Raw genomic sequence first — 27,015 nt, forward strand, 5'->3', positions numbered from 1 at the left:
AACTATCACTATCACTTATCACTTATCACTTATCAACTATCAACTATCAACTATCACTATCACTTATCACTATCACTTATCACTATCAACTATCACTTATCAACTATCACTTATCAACTATCAACTATCACTTATCAACTATCAACTATCAACTATCACTATCACTATCACTTATCAACTATCAACTATCACTATCACTTATCAACTATCAACTATCAACTATCACTTATCAACTATCACTTATCAACTATCAACTATCACTATCAACTATCACTTATCACTATCACTTATCAACTATCAACTATCAACTATCAACTATCACTTATCAACTATCAACTATCACTTATCACTTATCAACTATCAACTATCACTTATCACTTATCACTTATCACTTATCAACTATCACTTATCAACTATCACTTATCAACTATCAACTATCACTTATCAACTATCACTTATCAACTATCACTATCAACTATCACTTATCAACTATCAACTATCACTTATCACTTATCACTTATCAACTATCAACTATCACTTATCAACTATCACTTATCAACTATCAACTATCAACTATTACTTATCAACTATCACTTATCAACTATCAACTATCACTTATCAACTATCACTTATCAACTATCACTTATCAACTATCAACTATCAACTATCAACTATCAACTATCACTTATCAAGTATCACTTATCACTTATCAACTATCAACTATCAACTATCAACTATCAACTATCAACTATCAACTATCAACTATCACTTATCAACTATCACTTATCAACTATCACTTATCACTTATCAACTATCACTTATCACTTATCAACTATCAACTATCAACTATCACTTATCACTTATCAACTATCACTTATCACTTATCAACTATCAACTATCAACTATCAACTATCAACTATCAACTATCAACTATCAACTATCACTTATCAACTATCACTTATCACTTATCAACTATCACTTATCACTTATCAACTATCAACTATCAACTATCACTTATCACTTATCAACTATCAACTATCACTATCACTTATCAACTATCAACTATCAACTATCACTATCACTTATCAACTATCACTTATCAACTATCAATTATCAACTATCACTTATCACTTATCAACTATCAACTATCAACTATCACTTATCAACTATCACTTATCAACTATCAACTATCAACTATCAACTATCACTTATCAACTATCACTTATCAACTATCAACTATCAACTATCACTTATCAACTATCAACTATCACTTATCACTTATCACTTATCACTTATCAACTATCAACTATCAACTATCACTTATCAACTATCACTTATCAACTATCAACTATCAACTATCAACTATCACTTATCAACTATCACTTATCAACTATCAACTATCAACTATCACTTATCACTTATCAACTATCAACTATCACTATCAACTATCACTATCACTTATCACTTATCAACTATCAACTATCAACTATCAACTATCAACTATCACTTATCAACTATCACTTATCAAGTATCACTTATCACTTATCACTATCAACTATCACTTATCAACTATCACTTATCACTTATCAACTATCAACTATCAACTATCAACTATCAACTATCACTTATCACTTATCACTTATCAACTATCAACTATCAACTATCAACTATCACTTATCAACTATCAACTATCAACTATCACTTATCAACTATCACTTATCAACTATCAATTATCAACTATCACTTATCACTTATCAACTATCAACTATCAACTATCACTTATCAACTATCACTTATCAACTATCAACTATCAACTATCAACTATAACTTATCAACTATCAACTATCAACTATCACTTATCAACTATCAACTATCACTTATCAACTATCACTATCAACTATCAACTATCAACTATCACTTATCAACTATCACTTATCAACTATCACTTATCAACTATCACTTATCAACTATCAACTATCAACTATCAACTATCAACTATCACTTATCACTTATCACTTATCAACTATCAACTATCAACTATCAACTATCACTTATCAACTATCACTTATCAACTATCACTTATCAACTATCAACTATCAACTATCACTTATCAACTATCACTTATCAACTATCAACTATCAACTATCAACTATCACTTATCAACTATCAACTATCAACTATCACTCATCACTTATCACTTATCACTTATCAACTATCACTTATCAACTATCACTTATCAACTATCAACTATCAACTATCAACTATCAACTATCACTTATCAACTATCACTTATCAACTATCAACTATCAACTATCACTTATCAACTATCAACTATCACTATCAACTATCACTTATCAACTATCACTTATCAACTATCAACTATCAACTATCACTCATCACTTATCACTATCACTTATCAACTATCACTTATCAACTATCACTTATCAACTATCAACTATCAACTATCAACTATCAACTATCACTTATCATCTATCACTATCAACTATCAACTATCAACTATCACTTATCAACTATCAACTATCACTTATCAACTATCACTTATCAACTATCAACTATCAACTATTACTTATCAACTATCACTTATCAACTATCAACTATCAACTATCACTTATCAACTATCACTTATCAACTATCACTTATCAACTATCAACTATCACTATCAACTATCACTTATCAACTATCACTTATCACTATCAACTATCAACTATCAACTATCAACTATCAACTATCACTTATCACTTATCACTTATCACTTATCAACTATCAACTATCAACTATCAACTATCAACTATCACTTATCAACTATCACTTATCAACTATCACTTATCACTTATCAACTATCACTTATCACTATCACTATCAACTATCAACTATCACTTATCACTTATCAACTATCAACTATCAACTATCACTATCAACTATCAACTATCAACTATCACTTATCACTTATCAACTATCACTTATCACTTATCAACTATCACTTATCACTTATCAACTATCAACTATCAACTATCACTTATCACTTATCAACTATCAACTATCAACTATCAACTATCAACTATCACTTATCAACTATCAACTATCAACTATCAACTATCACTTATCAACTATCACTTATCAACTATCAATTATCAACTATCACTTATCACTTATCAACTATCAACTATCAACTATCACTTATCAACTATCACTTATCAACTATCAACTATCAACTATCAACTATCACTTATCAACTATCACTATCAACTATCAACTATCAACTATCACTTATCAACTATCAACTATCACTTATCACTTATCACTTATCACTTATCAACTATCAACTATCAACTATCACTTATCAACTATCACTTATCAACTATCAACTATCAACTATCAACTATCACTTATCAACTATCACTTATCAACTATCAACTATCAACTATCACTTATCACTTATCAACTATCAACTATCAACTATCAACTATCACTTATCACTTATCACTTATCAACTATCAACTATCAACTATCAACTATCACTTATCAACTATCACTTATCAAGTATCACTTATCACTTATCACTATCAACTATCACTTATCAACTATCACTATCACTTATCAACTATCAACTATCAACTATCAACTATCAACTATCACTTATCACTTATCACTTATCAACTATCAACTATCAACTATCAACTATCACTTATCAACTATCAACTATCACTATCACTTATCAACTATCACTTATCAACTATCAATTATCAACTATCACTTATCACTTATCAACTATCAACTATCACTATCAACTATCACTATCAACTATCAACTATCAACTATCAACTATCACTTATCAACTATCAACTATCAACTATCACTTATCACTTATCACTTATCAACTATCAACTATCAACTATCACTTATCAACTATCACTTATCACTTATCACTTATCACTTATCACTTATCAACTATCACTTATCAACTATCACTTATCAACTATCACTTATCAACTATCAACTATCACTTATCAACTATCACTTATCAACTATCAACTATCAACTTATCACTTATCAACTATCAACTATCACTTATCACTTATCAACTATCAACTATCACTTATCAACTATCACTTATCAACTATCAACTATCAACTATTACTTATCAACTATCACTTATCAACTATCAACTATCACTTATCAACTATCACTTATCAACTATCCCTTATCAACTATCAACTATCAACTATCAACTATCACTATCAAGTATCACTTATCACTTATCAACTATCAACTATCAACTATCAACTATCAACTATCACTTATCACTTATCACTTATCACTTATCAACTATCAACTATCAACTATCAACTATCACTTATCAACTATCACTTATCAACTATCACTTATCACTTATCAACTATCACTTATCACTTATCAACTATCAACTATCAACTATCACTATCACTTATCAACTATCAACTATCAACTATCAACTATCAACTATCAACTATCAACTATCAACTATCACTTATCAAGTATCACTATCACTTATCAACTATCACTATCAACTATCAACTATCACTTATCACTTATCACTTATCACTTATCAACTATCAACTATCAACTATCAACTATCACTTATCAACTATCACTTATCAACTATCACTTATCACTTATCACTATCACTATCACTTATCAACTATCAACTATCAACTATCACTTATCACTTATCAACTATCAACTATCAACTATCAACTATCAACTATCAACTATCACTTATCACTTATCACTTATCACTTATCAACTATCACTTATCACTTATCAACTATCACTTATCACTTATCAACTATCAACTATATCAACTATCAACTATCAACTATCAACTATCAACTATCACTTATCAACAATCAACTATCAACTATCAACTATCACTTATCAACTATCACTTATCAACTATCAATTATCAACTATCACTTATCACTTATCAACTATCAACTATCAACTATCACTTATCAACTATCACTTATCAACTATCAACTATCAACTATCACTTATCAACTATCACTTATCAACTATCAACTATCAACTATCACTTATCAACTATCAACTATCACTTATCACTTATCACTTACACTTATCACTTATCACTTATCAACTATCAACTATCAACTATCAACTATCACTTATCAACTATCACTTATCAACTATCAACTATCAACTATCACTTATCAACTATCACTTATCAACTATCAACTATCAACTATCACTTATCACTTATCAACTATCAACTATCAACTATCAACTATCACTTATCACTTATCACTTATCAACTATCAACTATCAACTATCAACCTATCAACTATCACTTATCAACTATCACTTATCAAGTATCACTTATCACTTATCACTTATCAACTATCACTTATCACTTATCAACTATCAACTATCAACTATCAACTATCAACTATCACTTATCACTTATCAACTATCAACTATCAACTATCACTTATCAACTATCACTTATCAACTATCAATTATCAACTATCACTTATCACTTATCAACTATCAACTATCAACTATCACTTATCAACTATCACTTATCAACTATCAACTATCAACTATCAACTATCACTTATCAACTATCACTTATCAACTATCAACTATCAACTATCACTTATCAACTATCACTTATCAACTATCAATTATCAACTATCACTTATCACTTATCAACTATCACTTATCAACTATCAATTATCAACTATCACTTATCACTTATCAACTATCAACTATCAACTACACTTATCAACTATCACTTATCAACTATCAACTATCAACTATCAACTATCACTTATCAACTATCACTTATCAACTATCAACTATCAACTATCACTTATCAACTATCAACTATCACTTATCACTTATCAACTATCAACTATCAACTATCAACTATCACTTATCAACTATCACTTATCAACTATCACTTATCACTTATCAACTATCAACTATCAACTATCACTTATCAACTATCACTTATCACTATCAACTATCACTTATCACTTATCAACTATCAACTATCAACTATCAACTATCACTTATCAACTATCACTTATCAACTATCACTTATCAACTATCACTTATCAACTATCAACTATCAACTATCAACTATCACTTATCACTTATCACTTATCAACTATCAACTATCAACTATCAACTATCACTTATCAACTATCACTTATCAACTATCACATTATCAACTATCAACTATCAACTATCACTTATCAACTATCACTTATCAACTATCAACTATCAACTATCAACTATCACTTATCAACTATCAACTATCACTCATCACTTACACTATCAACTATCACTATAAACTATCACTTATCAACTACAACTATCAACTATCAACTATCAACTATCACTTATCAACTATCACTTATCAACTATCAACTATCAACTATCACTTATCAACTATCAACTATCAACTATCAACTATCACTTATCAACTATCAACTATCAACTATCACTTATCACTTATCAACTATCAACTATCAACTATCACTTATCAACTATCACTTATCAACTATCACTTATCAACTATCAACTATCAACTATCACTTATCACTTATCAACTATCAACTATCAACTAACACTTATCAACTATCACTTATCAACTATCACTTATCAACTATCAACTATCAACTATCAACTAACAACTATCACTTATCAACTATCAACTATCACTTATCAACTATCAACTAACAACTATCACTTATCAACTATCACTTATCAACTATCACTTATCAACTATCAACTATCAACTATCACTTATCACTTATCAACTATCAACTATCAACTATCACTTATCAACTATCACTTATCAACTATCACTTATCAACTATCAACTATCAACTATCAACTAACAACTATCACTTATCAACTATCAACTATCACTATCAACTATCAACTATCAACTATCACTTATCAACTATCAACTATCAACTATCAACTATCACTTATCAACTATCAACTATCAACTATCAACTATCAACTATCACTTATCAACTATCAACTATCAACTATCACTTATCACTTATCAACTATCAACTATCACTTATCAACTATCACTTATCAACTATCACTTATCAACATCACTTATCAACTATCAACTATCAACTATCAACTATCAACTATCACTTATCAACTATCAACTATCAACTATCAACTATCACTTATCACTTATCACTTATCAACTATCAACTATCAACTATCACTTATCACTTATCACTTATCACTTAATCACTTATCAACTATCACTTATCAACTATCACTTATCAACTATCAACATCACTTATCAACTATCACTTATCAACTATCAACTATCACTTATCACTTATCAACTATCAACTATCACTTATCACTTATCACTTATCAACTATCAACTATCACTTATCAACTATCACTTATCAACTATCAACTATCAACTATTACTTATCAACTATCACTTATCAACTATCAACTATCACTTATCAACTATCACTTATCAACTATCACTTATCAACTATCAACTATCAACTATCACTTATCAAGTATCAACTATCACTTATCACTTATCAACTATCAACTATCACTTATCACTTATCACTTATCACTTATCAACTATCACTTATCAACTATCACTTATCAACTATCAACTATCACTTATCAACTATCACTTATCAACTATCAACTATCACTTATCACTTATCAACTATCAACTATCACTTATCACTTATCACTTATCAACTATCAACTATCACTTATCAACTATCACTTATCAACTATCAACTATCAACTATTACTTATCAACTATCACTTATCAACTATCAACTATCACTTATCAACTATCACTTATCAACTATCACTTATCAACTATCAACTATCAACTATCAACTATCACTTATCAAGTATCACTTATCACTTATCAACTATCAACTATCAACTATCAACTATCAACTATCAACTATCAACTATCAACTATCACTTATCAACTATCACTTATCAACTATCACTTATCACTTATCAACTATCACTTATCACTTATCAACTATCAACTATCAACTATCAACTATCACTTATCAACTATCAACTATCAACTATCAACTATCAACTATCAACTATCACTTATCACTTATCAACTATCACTTATCACTTATCAACTATCACTTATCACTTATCAACTATCAACTATCAACTATCACTTATCACTTATCAACTATCAACTATCAACTATCAACTATCAACTATCACTTATCAACTATCAACTATCAACTATCACTTATCAACTATCACTTATCAACTATCAATTATCAACTATCACTTATCACTTATCAACTATCAACTATCAACTATCACTTATCAACTATCACTTATCAACTATCAACTATCAACTATCAACTATCACTTATCAACTATCACTTATCAACTATCAACTATCAACTATCACTTATCAACTATCAACTATCACTTATCACTTATCACTTATCACTTATCAACTATCAACTATCAACTATCACTTATCAACTATCACTTATCAACTATCAACTATCAACTATCACTTATCAACTATCACTTATCAACTATCAACTATCAACTATCACTTATCACTTATCAACTATCAACTATCAACTATCAACTATCACTTATCACTTATCACTTATCAACTATCAACTATCAACTATCAACTATCAACTATCACTTATCAACTATCACTTATCAAGTATCACTTATCACTTATCACTTATCAACTATCACTTATCAACTATCACTTATCACTTATCAACTATCAACTATCAACTATCAACTATCAACTATCACTTATCACTTATCACTTATCAACTATCAACTATCAACTATCAACTATCACTTATCAACTATCAACTATCAACTATCACTTATCAACTATCACTTATCAACTATCAATTATCAACTATCACTTATCACTTATCAACTATCAACTATCAACTATCACTTATCAACTATCACTTATCAACTATCAACTATCAACTATCAACTATCACTTATCAACTATCAACTATCAACTATCACTTATCAACTATCAACTATCACTTATCAACTATCAACTATCAACTATCAACTATCAACTATCACTTATCAACTATCACTTATCAACTATCAACTATCAACTATCACTTATCAACTATCACTTATCAACTATCAACTATCGACTATCACTTATCAACTATCACTTATCAACTATCAACTATCAACTATCAACTATCACTTATCAACTATCACTTATCAACTATCAACTATCAACTATCACTTATCACTTATCAACTATCAACTATCACTTATCACTTATCAACTATCAACTATCAACTATCACTTATCAACTATCACTTATCACTTATCAACTATCACTTATCACTTATCACTTATCAACTATCAACTATCAACTATCACTTATCAACTATCACTTATCAACTATCACTTATCAACTATCAACTATCAACTATCACTTATCAACTATCACTTATCAACTATCAACTATCAACTATCAACTATCACTTATCACTTATCAACTATCAACTATCAACTATCAACTATCACTTATCAACTATCACTTATCAACTATCACTTATCAACTATCAACTATCAACTATCACTTATCAACTATCACTTATCAACTATCAACTATCAACTATCAACTATCACTTATCAACTATCAACTATCAACTATCACTCATCACTTATCACTTATCACTTATCAACTATCACTTATCAACTATCACTTATCAACTATCAACTATCAACTATCAACTATCACTTATCAACTATCACTTATCAACTATCAACTATCAACTATCACTTATCAACTATCAACTATCAACTATCAACTATCACTTATCAACTATCAACTATCACTTATCAACTATCAACTATCACTTATCAACTATCACTTATCAACTATCACTTATCAACTATCAACTATCAACTATCAACTATCACTTATCAACTATCAACTATCACTTATCAACTATCAACTATCAACTATCACTTATCAACTATCACTTATCAACTATCAACTATCAACTATCAACTATCACTTATCAACTATCAACTATCAACTATCACTTATCAACTATCAACTATCAACTATCACTTATCAACTATCACTTATCAACTATCACTTATCAACTATCACTTATCAACTATCAACTATCAACTATCACTTATCAACTATCAACTATCACTTATCAACTATCACTTATCAACTATCACTTATCAACTATCAACTATCAACTATCAACTATCAACTATCACTTATCAACTATCAACTATCACTTATCAACTATCAACTATCACTTATCACTTATCACTTATCAACTATCAACTATCAACTATCACTTATCACTTATCACTTATCACTTATCACTTATCAACTATCAACTATCACTTATCAACTATCACTTATCAACTATCAACTATCACTTATCAACTATCACTTATCAACTATCAACTATCACTTATCACTTATCAACTATCAACTATCACTTATCACTTATCACTTATCAACTATCAACTATCACTTATCAACTATCACTTATCAACTATCAACTATCAACTATCACTTATCAACTATCACTTATCAACTATCAACTATCAACTATCACTTATCACTTATCAACTATCAACTATCAACTATCACTTATCAACTATCACTTATCAACTATCAACCATCAACTATCAACTATCACTTATCACTTATCAACTATCAACTATCAACTATCAACTATCACTTATCAACTATCAACTATCACTTATCAACTATCAACTATCAACTATCACTTATCAACTATCACTTATCAACTATCAACTATCAACTATCAACTATCACTTATCAACTATCAACTATCAACTATCACTTATCAACTATCAACTATCAACTATCACTTATCAACTATCACTTATCAACTATCACTTATCAACTATCACTTATCAACTATCAACTATCAACTATCACTTATCAACTATCAACTATCACTTATCAACTATCACTTATCAACTATCACTTATCAACTATCAACTATCAACTATCAACTATCAACTATCACTTATCAACTATCAACTATCACTTATCAACTATCAACTATCACTTATCACTTATCAACTATCAACTATCAACTATCACTTATCACTTATCACTTATCACTTATCACTTATCAACTATCAACTATCACTTATCAACTATCACTTATCAACTATCAACTATCACTTATCAACTATCACTTATCAACTATCAACTATCACTTATCACTTATCAACTATCAACTATCACTTATCACTTATCACTTATCAACTATCAACTATCACTTATCAACTATCACTTATCAACTATCAACTATCAACTATCACTTATCAACTATCACTTATCAACTATCAACTATCAACTATCACTTATCACTTATCAACTATCAACTATCAACTATCACTTATCAACTATCACTTATCAACTATCAACCATCAACTATCAACTATCACTTATCACTTATCAACTATCAACTATCACTTATCAACTATCACTTATCACTTATCAACTATCAACTATCACTTATCACTTATCAACTATCAACTATCAACTATCACTTATCAACTATCACTTATCAACTATCACTTATCAACTATCAACTATCAACTATCACTTATCAACTATCACTTATCAACTATCAACTATCACTTATCAACTATCACTTATCAACTATCAACTATCAACTATCACTTATCACTTATCAACTATCAACTATCACTTATCAACTATCACTTATCAACTATCAACCATCAACTATCAACTATCACTTATCACTTATCAACTATCAACTATCAACTATCACTTATCAACTATCACTTATCACTTATCACTTATCAACTATCAACTATCACTTATCACTTATCAACTATCAACTATCAACTATCACTTATCAACTATCACTTATCAACTATCACTTATCAACTATCAACTATCAACTATCACTTATCAACTATCAACTATCACTTATCAACTATCACTTATCAACTATCAACTATCAACTATCACTTATCACTTATCAACTATCAACTATCAACTATCACTTATCAACTATCACTTATCAACTATCACTTATCAACTATCAACTATCACTTATCACTTATCAACTATCAACTATCAACTATCAACTATCACTTATCAACTATCAACTGTCAACTATCAACTATCACTTATCAACTATCAACTATCAACTATTAACTATCACTTATCAACTATCAACTATCACTTATCACTTATCAACTATCAACTATCAACTATCAACTATCAACTATCACTTATCAACTATCACTTATCAACTATCACTTATCAACTATCAACTATCAACTATCACTTATCACTTATCACTTATCAACTATCACTTATCAACTATCACTTATCAACTATCACTTATCAACTATCACTTATCACTTATCAACTATCACTTATCAACTATCAACTATCAACTATCAACTATTACTTATCAACTATCACTTATCAACTATCAACTATCAACTATCAACTATCAACTATCAACTATCACTTATCAACTATCAACTATCAACTATCACTTATCACTTATCAACTATCAACTATCAACTATCACTTATCAACTATCACTTATCAACTATCACTTATCAACTATCAACTATCACTTATCACTTATCAACTATCAACTATCAACTATCAACTATCACTTATCAACTATCAACTGTCAACTATCAACTATCACTTATCAACTATCAACTATCAACTATTAACTATCACTTATCAACTATCAACTATCACTTATCACTTATCAACTATCAACTATCAACTATCAACTATCAACTATCACTTATCAACTATCACTTATCAACTATCACTTATCAACTATCAACTATCAACTATCACTTATCACTTATCACTTATCAACTATCACTTATCAACTATCACTTATCAACTATCACTTATCAACTATCACTTATCACTTATCAACTATCACTTATCAACTATCAACTATCAACTATCAACTATCAACTATTACTTATCAACTATCACTTATCAACTATCAACTATCAACTATCAACTATCAACTATCAACTATCACTTATCAACTATCAACTATCAACTATCACTTATCACTTATCAACTATCAACTATCAACTATCACTTATCAACTATCAACTGTCAACTATCAACTATCACTTATCACTTATCACTTATCACTTATCACTTATCAACTATCAACTATCACTTATCAACTATCACTTATCAACTATCAACTATCAACTATCACTTATCAACTATCACTTATCAACTATCAACTATCACTTATCACTTATCAACTATCAACTATCAACTATCAACTATCACTTATCAACTATCACTTATCAACTATCAACCATCAACTATCAACTATCACTTATCACTTATCAACTATCACTTATCAACTATCACTTATCACTTATCAACTATCAACTATCACTTATCACTTATCAACTATCAACTATCAACTATCAACTATCAACTATCACTTATCAACTATCACTTATCAACTATCACTTATCAACTATCAACTATCAACTATCAACTATCAACTATCAACTATCAACTATCACTTATCAACTATCACTTATCAACTATCACTTATCAACTATCAACTATCACTTATCAACTATCACTTATCAACTATCAACTATCACTTATCAACTATCACTTATCAACTATCAACTATCAACTATCACTTATCACTTATCAACTATCAACTATCAACTATCAACTATCACTTATCAACTATCACTTATCAACTATCAACTATCAACTATTAACTATCACTTATCAACTATCAACTATCACTTATCACTTATCAACTATCAACTATCAACTATCAACTATCAACTATCACTTATCAACTATCACTTATCAACTATCACTTATCAACTATCACTTATCACTTATCAACTATCAACTATCAACTATCACTTATCAACTATCACTTATCAACTATCACTTATCAACTATCACTTATCACTTATCAACTATCACTTATCAACTATCAACTATCAACTATCAACTATCAACTATCACTTATCAACTATCAACTATCAACTATCACTTATCACTTATCAACTATCAACTATCAACTATCACTTATCAACTATCAACTGTCAACTATCAACTATCACTTATCACTTATCAACTATCAACTATTAACTATCACTTATCAACTATCAACTATCACTTATCACTTATCAACTATCAACTATCACTTATCAACTATCAACTATCAACTATCACTTATCAACTATCACTTATCAACTATCACTTATCAACTATCACTTATCAACTATCAACTATCACTTATCAACTATCAACTATCAACTATCACTTATCACTTATCAACTATCAACTATCAACTATCACTTATCAACTATCAACTGTCAACTATCAACTATCACTTATCAACTATCAACTATCAACTATTAACTATCACTTATCAACTATCAACTATCACTTATCACTTATCAACTATCAACTATCACTTATCACTTATCACTTATCAACTATCAACTATCACTTATCACTTATCAACTATCAACTATCAACTATCAACTATCAACTATCACTTATCAACTATCACTTATCAACTATCACTTATCAACTATCAACTATCACTTATCACTTATCAACTATCAACTATCAACTATCAACTATCACTTATCAACTATCAACTGTCAACTATCAACTATCACTTATCAACTATCAACTATCAACTATTAACTATCACTTATCAACTATCAACTATCACTTATCACTTATCAACTATCAACTATCAACTATCAACTATCAACTATCACTTATCAACTATCACTTATCAACTATCACTTATCAACTATCAACTATCAACTATCACTTATCACTTATCACTTATCAACTATCAACTATCAACTATCACTTATCAACTATCACTTATCAACTATCACTTATCAACTATCACTTATCACTTATCAACTATCACTTATCAACTATCAACTATCAACTATCAACTATCACTTATCAACTATCAACTATCAACTATCACTTATCACTTATCAACTATCAACTATCAACTATCACTTATCAACTATCAACTGTCAACTATCAACTATCACTTATCACTTATCAACTATCAACTATTAACTATCACTTATCAACTATCAACTATCACTTATCACTTATCAACTATCAACTATCACTTATCAACTATCAACTATCAACTATCACTTATCAACTATCACTTATCAACTATCACTTATCAACTATCACTTATCAACTATCAACTATCAACTATCACTTATCAACTATCAACTATCAACTATCACTTATCACTTATCAACTATCAACTATCAACTATCAACTATCACTTATCAACTATCAACTGTCAACTATCAACTATCACTTATCAACTATCAACTATTAACTATCACTTATCAACTATCAACTATCACTTATCACTTATCACTTATCAACTATCACTTATCAACTATCACTTATCAACTATCACTTATCACTTATCAACTATCAACTATCAACTATCACTTATCACTTATCAACTATCAACTATCACTTATCAACTATCACTTATCAACTATCACTTATCAACTATCAACTATCACTCATCAACTATCACTTATCAACTATCACTTATCAACTATCAACTATCACTCATCAACTATCACTTATCAACTATCAACTATCACTTATCAACTATCACTTATCAACTATCACTTATCAACTATCACTTATCAACTATCAACTATCACTTATCAACTATCAACTATCACTTATCAACTATCACATATCAACTATCACTTATCAACTATCACTTATCAACTATCAACTATCAACTATCAACTATCACTTATCAACTATCAACTATCAACTATCACTTATCAACTATCACTTATCAACTATCACTTATCAACTATCACTTATCAACTATCACTTATCAACTATCACTTATCAACTATCAACTATCAACTCTCACTTATCAACTATCACTTATCAACTATCACTTATCAACTATCAACTATCAACTATCACTTATCAACTATCACTTATCAACTATCACTTATCAACTATCACTTATCAACTATCACTTATCAACTATCAACTATCACTTATCAACTATCAACTATCACTTATCAACTATCACTTATCAACTATCACTTATCAACTATCACTTATCAACTATCACTTATCAACTATCAACTATCAACTATCAACTATCACTTATCAACTATCACTTATCAACTATCAACTATCAACTATCACTTATCAACTATCACTTATCAACTATCACTTATCAACTATCAACTATTTATGTAATTATTATTTGCAACTTGCAGGTCATCGCGATGGCAACCACGGCCAAGTTCAAAGTTCAAAGGGTGTCGGCTCCTAAACTCGGCCATCCCATAGTCACATGACCTTTCAAAGTCATGTCAGGTTTTTTTTCATAATCACAATTAAAGTGACAAAGGGCTCCTCACACGCCTGTATCGAAACGAGATGAGAGGACTCTCACCTCTGACAACCTACCCCCTGACCTGCCTGATGGCCTCGGGCATCGAACAACGAGCCAGTAGGACACCTTCAGTAACTACAGCTTGTAGTTTCCACACTATTTGTACTGAAGGCCTGTAGGATGGACTTGGTTTGGGTTTGAACCTGATCATTTGGGCTCTGATATAACACCCCCTGCCACTAGACCAGGGGTTCCCGATGGGGTCGCAGGAGATAGCTGATGTAAGCTCTAGATATCTGAGGATTAATTTTCAGCAAACTTGGTGTCCTGTATATAGAAACGTATTGCCTAATGATTCATAGCTACCAGCTAATGATTGCTTATTGAGTGTGTTGAGAGCGTTGTGATCACATTCACGGAGACGTTGATATCACTGGAAGATGTTGATTGGGTGAGAACAATTTGTTGAAACAGATTCACAAAGTTAATGTTTGGGGTCACAAACATATTCAGAGCAGGAAATGAGGTCACCGCCCAAAAACGGTTGGGAACCCCTGCACTCAACTATGCATCTTCTCTTTATGTTGAGAAACTGCATGACGGAATACTGAAACATTCTGGAATAAAGGATCACCGTTAGCAGGAAGGTACTTTATTCCAAAACATGACATAGATCATTTGTCGACGCCAGTTAATGTCACAGCTCTGATTCAGTACATTAAGATCCAAAACTGAACTTTATGAATCTCTCTGATGAACAAGGCGTCGTTCAAACTATCCTATTTCCTCTAAATATGAACCATTTCTGTGATCAGCTCATCCATCCCGTACATTATGAACTACGTGTCCAACATGTCTGCCAGATCTGCGTGTGTTAACGTCAATCACGGATTATGCATAATGGCCACACAACAAATTGTTTGTTTGCCTATCTTGTCATCGTGTGTCTGTGTTTGTTTATCGACGCCGGGCAACAGTTTAGACCACTTCAACAGATGCAGCCACATCTGTCGAAACCTCCCCAGCCCTCAATTAACCTGTTACTGTAGCTGTTAACACCAACACTGCATACTGGGTCTGAATTCTCCTCCCATAATGCCTCTGTCTACTTATCAGGCTTCCCCAGAAAAGTCCTCCTTATTTTCTTTTCTTCAACAAAGCTCATTATTTTCTTGAAGAACTGAAGCTGGAACTCATTTCTCAGCTCTTTTTTTTTGGTGGGGGAACGTGTCTCATGCTGCCATGCCGTTTGGACCGGCTACAGGGTAATCGCCAGTGATGAGCTAATTTAATGAATAGCTTCTGTCAGATTGTCCCTGTGGACGGCTCCGTGGTGCCACACATCATACCCAAACGCCGTTTGTGAAATGACATTCAGGTGTTGGGTTGATTAGAAGTGCTTTCCCTGTGTGGATCCTCATTACCACTAGCTTCTCACTGTCCTCGATCTCGCTCTCTCTCCAGCACACTACCACGCTTCCACACACACACACACACACACACACACACTCCAAGATCCAATTTAAAATCAGCAGGAATAAAACCTAAAATAAAGTTGTAGGAAACCTTTTTATGGAAACAACTGGAATCATTTTCAGTTGTTGGTTTATTTTCCAACAGAATAATAGTTCTTTGTTGAATGATTAAAGGAAAGGGTGTCCAGCAATCAGAGGCGGTCGTATATAAAATCCCCCAAAAATACTTATTTAACACCTGATCTTTATCTTTAATTCTTTATTCTCCTTCTTCTGCCCACTCTTCTCTCTTTCCCTCTTTCTCCTTCCCTCCTTCCCTCTCTCCCCCTCCCTCCCTCTCCCTCCCTCCCTCCCTCCCTCTCCCCCTCCCTCCCTCTCCTCCTCCCTCCCTCTCCCCCTCTCTTCTCCCTCCTCTCCCTCACCCCCTCCCTCCCCCTGGTAGAGGTGGAGAGCAGCAGTGACGTGGTGCTGTACTCTGGGCTGAGTGCGGGGGTCCTGACGGTGGTGGTCCTGATCGTGGTGGTCACGCTGTACCGGAGGAGCCACAGTGAGTACGGCGTGGACGTCATTGACTCCTCCGCCCTCACCGGCGGCTTCCAGTCCTTCACCTTCAAGACGTCCAGCCAAGGTGAGCTCTCACCACACACACACACACATAAATGCATGGATAACACCTAACCATAAGTGTACATTAATGAACCCTTAAGTAACTTTAGTTAAGTAATGAACATTATTATATAGAATCAGCATGGGTTAACCCTAACCAACCATCAAATAATGTATAAATGAATACCTTAGTAAACTTGAAAACCATTAGTCAGTTATTAACCATACCATTAGTTCATTAACAGTTTGTTAATACGTATTACTGCAATAACAAATTTTATTTAGTAATTTAACGCGTGTCTTATGAACCAGACACGTACGCACAAAGTTGAATGGACATTTGTTATTCCAACCCTGACCCCGTTATATTGTCCAATCAGGAAGTCCCAGGGTAACGACCAACGGGCTGCTTCCAGCCAGCCTCTCAACCTTATAAAGTATATAACCCTGCCCCCCCACCTGCTTCCTCAGTGCTCGTTAGGAGATGAAGAAGGACACGTTTAAGGGCGCCGCTGATGATCTGGTGTCTCATTATAATGACAGAACTGGCGCTCCGTCTCCCCATGAACCCCGCCCTCTCCCTCTCTCCCGGCTGCCGGGCACTGCCTGATGAATCAACAGCCCTGTTCATCAGAACCGCCAAAGTCCACTAAGCACTGAATGAATTCATCAAAACCTTGAGTGGATGTAAAGAGAAAAGTCCTCCCAGGTCTACGACGCTCCATAAACGTAGAACTGTAGCGTTCAAAGCCGCTCGATAAAACCCTGAGGGAAGCAGCGATGCCGGAGAAGCAAATCTAGCAACAGGCGCTTGGGTTGACCCTCGAGACAAATAATGATTGCGGCAAAACGAATGTGTCTCAGCCCGGGGTGTCTCAGGGCATTAAAGCTGCATATCTAACAGGACACTGTTAGCTCCCGCTCCTGTTATTTGATCACACGGTCGCTGGGTCGCTCTCCGTCTCGATGAGGGCTCTCCTGAAAGCACTCCTTTGCAAATAGATGGAAGAATAACAGCTGACTTTGGTAAAAAAAAATAAAAAGAGACAATCCAGGGATTTCTTTGGGGGGCAAACTCCTCTTTAATCTCCTCCGCGGAGAATCAAACTGTCAGATAACAACTGTTCATCCACTGTCAGTGTGGATCCCACCCTTCAGGTCGGGTGAGGGCGTAGGTTGGTCCTCAGCGGTCCTCTCCTTGTCTGTTGTGAAGGAACATGCTAGCAATGGACAATCTAAAGCTACAGGAAGCGCCATACGTCGGCGAGGTCAAATCCCCGGCCTTAGCTGTGGCGCCGCTGCTGCTGCTTGTACAACTGTGGTTCTGTGTGTCTGACAGGATCTGGCCAGGGCTTCTAACACAGGTCTTGTTCTAAGACTAATCCACCACTAAAGGCACTGCTGACGAGAGCCTGATTCAAGGTCTGCAAAGTCCTGACACAAAAAACTGCTAAGAAGTGTCTCATATAGGCTGTGTTATGGCAGCTAGTTGGCTTTAGCTAGCTTCAACTTTTCCTCATGTCAAATTATCTTCATTTACCCTGGCTCTTCAACCAATAGAGTATAACGATACTGAGGCGAATAAAGACAATTTTCTCGATGACTTTTATCAGTCTGTGCTCATGGTAGCGCTTAAAGGTCCAATGACATGCCACCAGGTGTGGTGTGATTAGCCGTTACTAGCCGTTACAAGCCGTTATAGCTGTCATAATAGACAGATTTTCAAAACGGCTTGTAACGGCGAATCACACCACACCTGGTGTCATGTCATGGAACCTTTAAAGTTGTGAGCGGAAATGACAAATTACAATGGATTCGTTTGACATTTTTACCCAATAAACATTTATATGTAGCCTATAATTTATAAGTGCGGTAGTACATACCTTTCGTACTGAAATTATAGGATAAATCGTACTTATCATAAATGTCACATCCGATCTGTGCTTTCTCTGCTTCCGTCTCCGGTGGATAAATCTTCTGGAGAATAACAGATTACCTTGCGATAAGCTAATTTATTTGTTATTCCTTCAAATTGAGGAAGAAACATCCTATCCAATCTCTTCACTCTGACAGTTTATTTTTGATTGCACTCAATTCTGAATTACCAATCGTACTTTAGAATAACGTCGGTCATAAGTATCAACATTTGAATAAAAAATACCCCTATTTTATAATCAAGAGGAAACTACAGTTAAGATAAAGTCACAAAATGACTGTGTTGATGTATTTCGCTCCTTAAATAGAAAATAAAGTCACAGGGGATTTATTTTCCCAAGCCTGAATTGATGGGTCACCACAGCAGTGATCTTCTGCAGAGCGGCATAAAGTGCATTTTGATGAACCAGCAGGACACATCGAAGACTATTACCCTGCTCTGGGCCTCTTTCGATATAAGAGCCAATAAAGCTGTCATTTCATAGATAATTATAATCGGTCCATGGCCAAAATAAAAATACCATACAGCCTTTTGATAATTACTTCTCTCTCTCTCTCTCTCTCTCTCTCTCTCACTCTCTCTCTCTCTCTCTCTCTCTCTCTCTCTCTCTCTCTCTCTCTCTCTCTCTCTCTCTCTTCGTCCTTATCTGTAAACTGCCAAACGGATGCTTGGACTGTATCTAGAAATAATTCTGGATTGATCTGAGCCAATGGAGCCTTAAAGTTGAGGTGGGTGGGTGAGTGGCAGTGGGTGGATTGGAATGATTCCCTGAGATAGACCATTAGAGGCCAGGAGGAATGTCTATTATGTCATGTTTAAGAACTTTAACCAAAAGCTACAGTTCAAAATATCCATACATTTACTTATTAGTGAATTAAATTATAACCGTTAAGCCATTATGCCATTTAAGACTAGACTATTGTCACATGTTAGTTGTTACGAAGTGGATTATGCTGTTTCCCACCAAGCTGATTAGTTTATTCCAATAAACTATAGCGGTTTAAGAGCTTGAGCATAATTCGTTTTTTTTTATTGCCAAACTCCAACAAGGGTTCTTTTGTATCCTGCTCATGAGATTGTTGTCCACAGAGAAAAAAAAGCTGAAAAGTTCCATCGCTTTGGTTTAGGAGAACATCTGTGATGAGCTAAGCTCTCGTCCAAATGTTAAACTAAATCGATATCTGTACCCAATTCTAGATTAAGACTGTTAATTTTGTTAACATATTTCCTAAACTGTGTACTCGTTATATACTTAAGTTCTACATGCTCCAACCAATATACAGTAAAGGGTCTTCTGGTATTTCTTTATTGTATCTTATGGAACTACTACAAATATACTGTAAGTTAATACTATATTGATCCCTATGGAGGACATTTAGGCATCGCAGCAAAATATGAAGCGAAATTGTAGATTAGAACACCAACTATATACAGTAGATCAAATATATACAGTCAGCAGGGCTGATAGCTGTTAAGAGCTCGGTAATGTTAGTTAGGACCCCGGATGCAGAAACTGAGGCAGTTCGGACAATCAAAGGTTTATTGTCCAAAAAGGAACACAAAAGATATCCAGCGAAGACAGGAACTGGTAGGCGTAGCTGGCGGAGGCTCTGGTGAATGCTGGTCCGGTGGTATACGCTGGCGAGGAATTAGCTACCGGCAAAAAGCACATGAACATTAATGAAAACCAAGATCAGGTCAGAGTATCATAGGTTGATTAAACTCGTCAGCCAAAGTACCGAATGAGACAGAATAATCTGGCGCCGACGAGAAGTCCCCGCCAGACTTAAGAAAGAGTGTGTGATGAGTTGATGAGGTCCAGGTGTGCCTCGTTGCGGTGCCCAGCTCCGCTCGCCACGCCCCCACCTGTCTAACCCAATGCCTGTGGAGCAAATCACACAACAACCCTGTGCCCACACACAAATAACGTGACAGATAGCGTTCCGGCGCCACGCCGGAATTCTGGTGTATCAACGTGTCTGCGGGAAAAAAAAAAAATCAGGCTCGCGTTCGCGTGGTCTGACACTTCCCAAGATCGGAGAGGCGCTTTCACTCTAACCATACCAGTAGGCCTACTTAAGCCAATCAGAAATAGGGTAGGGGCTAGTCTTGGGTTTTGGCCAGTCATATCCAGGGCTGTAGTGGTGGCTAAACGCACGTAAACGCCTTTTACCCACCTCTGGAATTTTGGAAATAGCGTTAACGCACCTGTAAATTTGTTTTTTTTTAATGTTTACATGCCTTAACGTCTTCCTAAATACATTTGGTGTAATTTTTAAAGTGGCAAGATTCTATGTGTTGTACCTGCACAAGCAATTATCTATAATTTTTGTGCTGCATTAAGGTGCGTGTCTGTGTGACTACTCACTGCCTGTGGTGCCGGCTATCAGGAAGTGGCAGGTTGTCTCTATTGATCAATGGCTCGAGAAACGTTTATGAGGTTTGCGATATATATATAAAATGGATATTCTGCAATTTCTGAAGCGTCTCCCCTCCCAAAGATAACAACACAAGGCCCCGATTACAAAGTAAGTCCAAAGAGCAATATTACGTTTATTTTAAGGTTGGTTTGGTTCGCATAAGATGACGTGTACACAGCTCTTATGTTTATTGCGTTGCTTTACAGCGTTGCTTGCTTTACAGCGTGGAACAAAGCTTATTTTTCTCTTACAATGCAATCTTGGGTTTAAAGTCACAACGGACAGGTGTGGATGAGCTGGTGTCAAAAACTCCGGCAACCAGGAGCATGCTTCTGCACTTTGTGCGCAAGGAGAATATTGTATGGAACTTGGGAAAAATGGAACGTGGGAAAAAAAGTGCTGCCATGGCACGAATTCGACCCTAGGCATCAAGCAGCGGTCCGAGCAATTCAGCACACCTCACGTTTGCCGGGGGCAACAGCCACAGCAGATATCCAACCCTCAATGACCGATCGCGTGGCTGATGAATTTTTTCTTGTGCTCCTTCATTGCCGAGTTTGATCTGTCGTTTACAATCGCTCATCGACTCGTCACTTTGTGTCGGAAATTAGCGGAGGATAAACCCGCCCTTACTTATAATATCTTATCTTTCTATATATATTTAGTTTTCTATTAAATAGTATTCTCTTAATAGCAAATTGATTTGAATAAACAACTTTAGGGTTGTAGTATTATATGCGTTTTTGTTGCACTGTAACTGTTTCAAAATGTATTTAAAATAAATGGTGCATATTTTGCAGAAAAAATTATATTACCTTGTTCATGCCCTTTAGTCAATGGTTAGGCTACTAATCAATTTCTACTTTACTTTGGAGTATTTTAATTTCCACCTACTGACCTTTCTTGGTATGGCTGTAGTATCTGTATGCTATACAAGCAATACGTACACAGGTAAGCGACTAGTTAAAAGCAGGGATGGATTACTGAACGGGCCTACCAGGCCCAGGGTCCCAAGAGCTCTGGTGCTCTACACAAAGATGCTACTGTAATATAGGCTTATATTTGGTTTGTTCATCTGATGTCTGAATGTTGTCAATTTATTTCCACAAAATTCACCAGAATCTATAATTTAAGCGACTATTTATCCAAATTTTCTTCCAGGGGAGCATACAGCTGGATCCCGCTTGACAATTATGTTGATCAGGGCATATATCTTGGCTTACCGCTTACCTCCCAGGGAAAAAAGTTCAGGCTCAGGATTTTTTTCTACTATCACCCCTGAGTCAGGTTGTACTGTATTCCCGTTGTTACATTGGGGAGGCTCAGGAGGAAGAGCGGATGGACTGACTAGTCCAGCTCCACCTGTAGGTCCAGCCACACCTTCGGCTTGGGTCCAGCCCATCCCCAACTCACTCATATCACTTGGTGACCCACCGTTCAAGTAGCATCTATATAGCTATAGCACCGGAGGGCGAGCTCTGTCTGGGCACACTGTAGATGAATGGTTTTTAAAGCGTTGTATGACCTTTTGCTAGGTCATACGACGTCATCCATTTAGTCCATTGGTCACGGTGCCTGGGTGGGGTTGACCTGTTTCTGTGTGTCCGGTGTGTTCAGGAAACCCCCTGCTGATCAACTCGTCCATGCAGCCCGACCTGAGCGTGTCGCGGACCTACACCAGCCCCATGTGCTTTCAGGACTCCATGGACAAGGAGCTAATGGCCGACCACTCCCTGCTGGACCCGCTGCCCGACATCATGGTCAAAGGTAAGGTTCACAACACCTTAGCAGTGCTAAAGGCAGCTCACTGTGTTGGTGGCGGGAGCCGCTAGTGCGCTCACCACATAGACGACGCGGCTCGCTGTGACTCCGGTTCGATTCTGACTAAAGTCATTCTCTTTCAACCTGAAATGTCTGTCTGCATTTCCAGTCCTGTACATGAAGCTGCACAAAGCCTGTGAAAAAATAAACATTCATAAAGAAGGCTGCAAAATAAAGCAATGAATTCCTGTCAGTTTTTCTTTTCATCTCCATCCCCAAAGCATTCATTGATCAAGGCTGATGTCAGCTTTATTTTATGTATCTACGTATATTTCATGGTTTTCTTTGTGCCTTTATGTGCGGTATATTGAAGAGAGCAGAGCAGAGAAGCCAAGAAATTACATGTAGCATAGGAGCACAGGTGGGAATCTAACCTGTGTCACTCACACTGCGTACCCCCCTACGCAATGTTCAGTGCACCATGCTTAGTGGACCCCGTTCCAGCTTCATTTGACGTCAGTACCTCATGAGTCGGGGCGAGGGGATGGTGACAGATAAGACCACGGTGTGTGTCCCGTCCGTCCGTCTCTCCAGGGAGAGGGGAGCGGGCCGAGTTCCCCGTCATGTCCCATCCCAGGACCTTCCCCCGGGGCGTGGCGCCGGACTACCAGGGCGTGGGCGTGGACGCCACGCTGGGCCGCAGGGGGAAGACCCTCTTCATCCCCCACGGCCTGCCCCGCCCTCCTCCCCCTCCTCTTCCTCCCCCGCTGAAGATCACCAGGGTGCTGGGCCACGCGGGAGGAAGGCTGGTCGTACCCAACACTGGTGAGCTGTGAGAGAGAGAGAGAGAGAGAGAGAGAGAGAGAGAGAGAGAGAGAGAGAGAGAGAGAGAGAGAGAGAGTAGAACAGGAAAAGAAGAATGAAAGACCAAAAGTTAAGTTGTGTCGATCCCAATCATGTAATTCTGGGGAAAGAATGAAGGTGGGTAAAAGATGAGGGTTGATGATGACAGAAAGAATGAAACCAGGGCTTCTCGCCCAGCGGTTCTCCTCCTGACACTCCTTCCTCCAGTCCTCCGCTCCTGATTTCATGAGACCGTGTTCAATGTTTTATTTTATGTTCCTGTATTAGTGTTCTGTTCAATGTTATATGTGCCAGTGTTTCCCACAGGATTTTGAGAGACTATGGTGGGTGTATCTCGGACCCTCTAGGGGGGTCCAGGGGCATGCTCCCCCGCAAGATTTTTTTTTACATTTTAAAGTTAAATGCATCAATCTGGTGCACTTTGAAAGCAAAATGAAGAGGCTAGATCTATGAAGACCTGTGTGCTCTTGTAAACAATTTAATCATAAACACATTGGTTGTATAGATACGAATGGTGAAAACACAAAATCAACTAGAGCATACATCCGAGCCATCAAAGAAATTAAGCAAATGTGGTTAACTGTGTTGAACTAGTTTATTTTTTAGAAAATAAAATAATAAATAATTAATCCCATCATCCCTATTTACAAACTTTGCACCCCGAATTCAGACATTTGATCTTCCTGGGCTTTAAGAAAAACAGCTCTAATGCCCTTTGGTAATTAAATGCCTCTGGACTAGGGCTGGGTGATATGGCTGAAAACTGTATCACGATATAAGTGTTTCATATCGGTCGATATCGATAATTATTGATAAAAACATTTTTTAAAGGACCAGGAGAAAAATATAAACGTAAAGTTTTATTTTAAACTTAACCTTCCCCTGATTGTAGGCAGACAGGGAAAAGGAATGTCAACACAACCATGGAAAACTCAAATAAATATAAATATAAGTCTGAATGAAAATGAACATCACAATGAAAACTTAACAATTATCAATTATAAAGTGCTCAAAAACATGTGCTACAAAAAAGTGTTCTAAAAACATTTGCAGTGTTAAATGGTTAAATGTAAACATAAGAGATGAGATCATGCGATCACTATTGCATTACTTGGTAGGTGGATTAAAGCTTATCTTCAAGCTAGAACATGGAACATATGGATGTCATTGTTGTTGGGACATGGAAATATGTCCAGTACTGTCATGAACCATCATCCATGTTGTAAAGATCGCTAGTTAGCATGTTCGCTAACTAGCGATTAGATTTGTTGTTATGCTCGCTATCCATGTTATAACGAAAATGCCTACATTCAACAGAATAATGATAATGCCATCAACGGGGGAAATGGGACATGGAGATATGTCCAGTACTGTCATGAACCAATGCTGGCCGCGGC

Source organism: Micromesistius poutassou (genome assembly GCF_964030765.1).
Source record: "Micromesistius poutassou genome assembly, chromosome: 22".
In the NCBI taxonomy this organism is placed as follows: domain Eukaryota; kingdom Metazoa; phylum Chordata; class Actinopteri; order Gadiformes; family Gadidae; genus Micromesistius; species Micromesistius poutassou.